Consider the following 5,315-nt stretch of genomic DNA (forward strand, 5'->3'; position numbering starts at 1 on the left):
CTATAAGCTTAAATGGTCTTGATCGCGAGGGTGCGAGATTGCTGAGTCCCCGTGACTCACAGATTACTTCCAAACCAGATGTAGGGACCGATCATACCGTTACAGACGATGTGCTTGAGCTCAAGTGGGAGTTTGACGAAGACTCTCGCCGTTACTATGTGTCTTTTCCAGATGATCAATAGAGGTGCCCAGTTGGGGCGATCGGGACCGTGTCGCATGTTGGGGTTGATATTTTATTTTGGTAACATAGTCGGACCATGAGTGTATTGGATAATTGTAATGTTATTCATGTATTTGTGTGACGTTGCGAGTGTAAGCCAACTATGTTCCTTTTCCCCTATTATCTATTTACATGGGTTGTTGTGAAGATTACCTTACTTGCGACATTGCTTTCATTGCGGTTATGCCTCTAAGTCGTGCTTCGACACGTAGGAGATATAGCCGCATTGAGGGTGTTACAGGAACCCCTGTATCTGGGTGTACCGCATTGTTCGGATGTTTGTTGTGTTGCATCGTATGCTGGAGCGCGCTTGCGTGGTCCATAGATGGATCTGGTTGCGCCGTCCTTTTGATGCGAGCCCTCGCGTGGATCGCGTATTGGCTTATGTGTGGCATTGTTTGCCGCTCTATGTTGGCCGTGAGGTCGTCTATTCGGCCAGATGGCCGTTTTAATTTTTGGTTGCGGGGGGTCTAAGGCCTCCTTATCGAATTAAGGTAGCAACTTCCACTTCGGATAGCTCTTGGTGGGGCGATTACCGTCGTACTTCGCTGCTGTGTTGAGTACTTTACTCCATCTGATTCTGAGTGTGTCTTGCGCAACCTTGAGCCTTTGCTTCTGCTCTTTTTTAGAATCCTCGCGGTGGCAAGAAGCCTTTGACGGGCATTTTGTTGCTCTGGTTGTCTGTCCGGTGTGATGTTCGGTTTGATTCTCCATGTTGCCGTGGTCCAGCAATGGTTCACCCTGCTCTAACGCTGGGTCTATATGATCGTTGTTTCTGCTGAGGCGGGATTTGGAGTGGCGCTTACGCTGCCGCTTTGACTGCTTCTCGAGGGGACAACCCTTCGTTGCGTCCTTCCGTTCCTCGTCGTCGTTTTCTTTTGGTGTGTCCACCATGTATACGTCATGTGATGAAGTGGGCGTCCAGTGCCCTGTGGGCAGTGGTTCCTGTTCGTCACCTGCATCCTCGTCCATACCATTGATGTCTTCGAAGTCGAAGTCGAGCATGTCGGTTAAGTCATCGACAGTGGATACTAAGTGGGTGGTGGGTGGGCCACGATTTCTTCGCATCCGCATCCCAATCCTGCCGGACATAGTTCGGCCAGGACTCTCATGACAAGGAGAGAGACTTTAATGAATTCAGTATGTCGCCGAAGGGCGAGTGCTGAAATATATCTGCGGAGGTGAACTCCATGATTGGTGCCCAATCGGATTTGATAGGCACGGGCGCAGGCGGTTCAGAGTCCGTGCCCGGGGAACGATCCGGCAGTTTGGCAACACGGCTCTCGTGAAGGGTAAGGTCGATATTCGGCTCGATCGCCGCTGAGGATACGGCCTCCGTGACGGGGTCTATCCACCCGTCCATGGATGGCGCAACTGGCTCTGAATTGAGGCTCGGAGCGGCTGCCGGTGCGATCTCCTGAATACGGTCCGATGGTAGAGCTAAATCGTACTCATCGTGACCGCATGGCGCACAAGGCAGGGGCTCGAATCCGTCGAAGATCAAGTCTCCGCGGATATCCGCTGTGTAATTTAAGCTTCCAAACCTGACCTGATGTCTAGGGGCGTAACTTTCGATCTGCTCCAGATGGCCAAGCGAGTTGGCCCGCAGTGGGAAGCCGGCGAACGCAAAGATCTGTCCAGGGAGAAAAGTCTCACCCTAGAAAGCATCGCTATCGATGATAGAAGGAGCCATCAAGCCTAACAGCGATGACACAGAGGATCTCGGGTAGGGGGTCCCGAATGCACCAATGTCGGTGTTAAAACTGGTGGATCTCGGGTAGGGGGTCCCGAACTATGCGTCTAGGCAGATGGTAACAGGAGGCAGGGGACACGATGTTTTACCCAGGTTCAGGCCCTCTTGATGGAGGTAAAACCCTATGTCCCGCTTAATTTATTCTTGATGATATGAGTATTTTGTAACGCCCTCGATGCGGCTATATCTCCCACGTGTCGAAGCACGACTTAGAGGCATAACCGCATTGAAAGCAATGTCACAAGTGAGGTAATCTTCACACAACCCATGTAATACATAAGGGAAAAAGATACATAGTTGGCTTACAATCGCCACTTCACACAATTACATGAATAAAGCATTACATCATCCAGATACAAACAAGGTCCAACTACGGAACCCAAAATAAAAGAAGGCTACCCCAAAAGCTATACAGATCCTCGATCGACCCCAACTGGGCTCCACTACTGATCAACTAGAACGAAACAACACAAAGGACAAGATCTTCATTGAGCTCCTCCTTGAGCTTGGTTGCGTCACCTGCTCGGTAACACCGGCACCTGCAAACTGGTTTTGGAAGTATCTGTGAGTCACGGGGACTCAGCAATTTCACACCCTCGCGATCAAGACTATTTAAGCTTATAGGAACGTTAAAAGGTATGAGGTGGAGCTGCAGAAAGCGACTAGCATATATGGTGGCTAACTTATTCGCAAAAGAGAGCGAGAAGAGAATGCAAAAGCACGGTCGAACAACTATGATCAAGAAGTGATCCTAGAACAACCTATGTCAAGCATAACTCCAACACCGTGTTCACTTCCCGGACCCTGCCGAGAAGAGACCATCATGGTAACACACGCGGTTGGTGCATTTTAATTAAGATCAACTTCAGGTTTTCTACAACCGGACATTAACAAATTCCCATCTGCCCATAACCGCGGGCACGACTTTCGAAAGTTCAAATTCCTGCAGGGGTGTCCCAACTTAGCCCATCACAAGCTCTCACGGTCAACGAAGCATATTCCTTCTAGCGGGAAGACCCGATCAGGCTCGGAATCCCAGTTACATGACATCCTCGACAATGGTAAAACAAGTCCAGCAAGACCTCCCGATGCACCCGACATCCTGAAAGGAGCTGCACATATCTCGTTCTCAGGGCAACACCGGATGAGACATCCTACAAGTAAAACCAGCCCTCAAGTTTCCCCGAGGTGGCCCCGCAGTCTACTCAGTTCGGACCAACACTTCAACAAGCAATGGCCCGGGGGGGTTAAAATAAAGATAGCCCTTGGGCTGGCCTAACCCAAGGGAAAAAGAGGCTAGGTGGTGAATGGTAAAACCAAGGTTGGGCCTTGCTGGAGGAGTTCTATTCAAAGCAAACTGTCAAGGGGTTCCCATTATAACCCAACCGCGTAAGGAACGCAAAATCCGGGAATGTAACACCGATATGACGGAAACTAGGGCGGCAAGAGTGGAACAAAACACCAGGCATAAGGCCGAGCCTTCCACCCTTTACCAAGTATATAGATGAATTAATTAAATAAGATATATTATGATATCCCAATAAGTAAACACGTTCCAACAAGGAACAACAACTCGATGTTCCAACAAGGAACAAACTTCAATCTTCACGTGCAACTAACAACGCTATAAGAGGGGCTGAGCAAAGAGGTAACATAGTCAAACAACCGTTTGCTAGGACAAGGTGGGTTAGAGGCTTGGTTCAACAATATGGGAGGCATGATAAGCAAGTGGTAGGTATCGCAGCATAGGCATAGCAAAAGAGCGAGCAACTAGCAAGCAATGATAGAAGTGATTTCGAGGGTATGGTCATCTTGCCTGAAATCCCGCAAGGAAGAAGAATGAGTCCATGAAGAAGGCAAACGGACATAGTCGAACGGGTCCTCACAAACGCGACGTTACCGGAACCAACCCGAAGAAGCAACACCGGAAAGAAGCACACAACATAGTAAACAACCAACACATGAACATGGTATGACATGCAGGATGCGGTATGTGATGCATATGCATGATTTGACAAAGAATGATTGAACCTGGACTCAACTTGGAAATCCAAGAGTGCCACTGGAAAGGTGAGGTGATTTCGGTTGAAATCGATATAAAGATCACCGGAATCGGATGCACGGTTTGGAAATGGCAAGCAAAACAAATGACACCGGTCTGCGATAATCAGCAAGTGACCAAATAAATGCATCAAGATAAATATGCTACAGCACTCCAACATGGCAACAAAATACATGGCAGGGATCCACTCAAGAATCTTAACAAAAGATTAACACTGAGCTACGGCTAATTCATCCATTAACAGGTTCAAACAAGCATGGCAAAAGTGCAAAACATAACACAAGTCTGGAATTTATCATCAGGAAGCACAATTTAGAGCATGAAAACTACATGCTACAGGAACTTAACATGGCAAAGAAAGGCATGGAATGAAGCTACTCAAAGCACTTAACAAAAGTCCCTTAGTGACCTTGAGCCAAAAGGGAAAATAAAATACAATTGCAAGCATGTGAACATAGCAAAAACATGAACAGATCTCAGACTTTGCGAAAAACTGGAGCATGCAAAACAGTTAACGAGTAGACATGTTTACGAGCTCGATGCACTCACTACAGAGCATGGCATGACCAACTAATCATACACCCATCAAGAAGACACGGCATAGATGCTAGAAATGGCAAGAACGACAACATAGCATGCACGGATCAATAGCATAATCCTCGGGAAAATCGCTAACAAGTCAACAATCTGCCAGGATTCACGATATAGCAAAAGTAGAGCTCGATTGACTCAAGCCTGGGTGCTCCATAAATGCAAACAAAGACATGGATGGATAGAGCACCACAATATTAACAAAACATCCTTACTGATCATCCTCAAAAGAGGCACGGATCACTAGTAAACAACATGAACATATGGCATAACAACAAACTCAGGATAAGGACTTTGTGAAATTCCAAGTCCCTGAAATCAGCATTACCGATTACGCTACTTTGCAAGCTTGTGCTAGTCACCAAAAATATCACAAAAATACATGGTAAGCACCACTATAAAGATGGCATGGCATATGACAAAACACATGTATAGCTCAGGATCATATCATGCACACATTAATCATGGCAAAAATGACAAAATGCCATTTGCTGAAACAGATTTGACAAATTACTCACATAGCCCTCTTCCAACAGCATTTCGGGCATCAAGATGAGCTCAAATGAAAATGATGCAATGAGATGAAATGATGTACTCGTCGAGAAGAACATTTTGATATGCTACACGCACAAATCGGATCTATGATGACAGAGTTGTGATGCGTTGAATATGCTCAAAAATATTACAGG

Source organism: Triticum dicoccoides, chromosome 4A (assembly GCF_002162155.2).
Source record: "Triticum dicoccoides isolate Atlit2015 ecotype Zavitan chromosome 4A, WEW_v2.0, whole genome shotgun sequence".
Classification (NCBI taxonomy): domain Eukaryota; kingdom Viridiplantae; phylum Streptophyta; class Magnoliopsida; order Poales; family Poaceae; genus Triticum; species Triticum dicoccoides.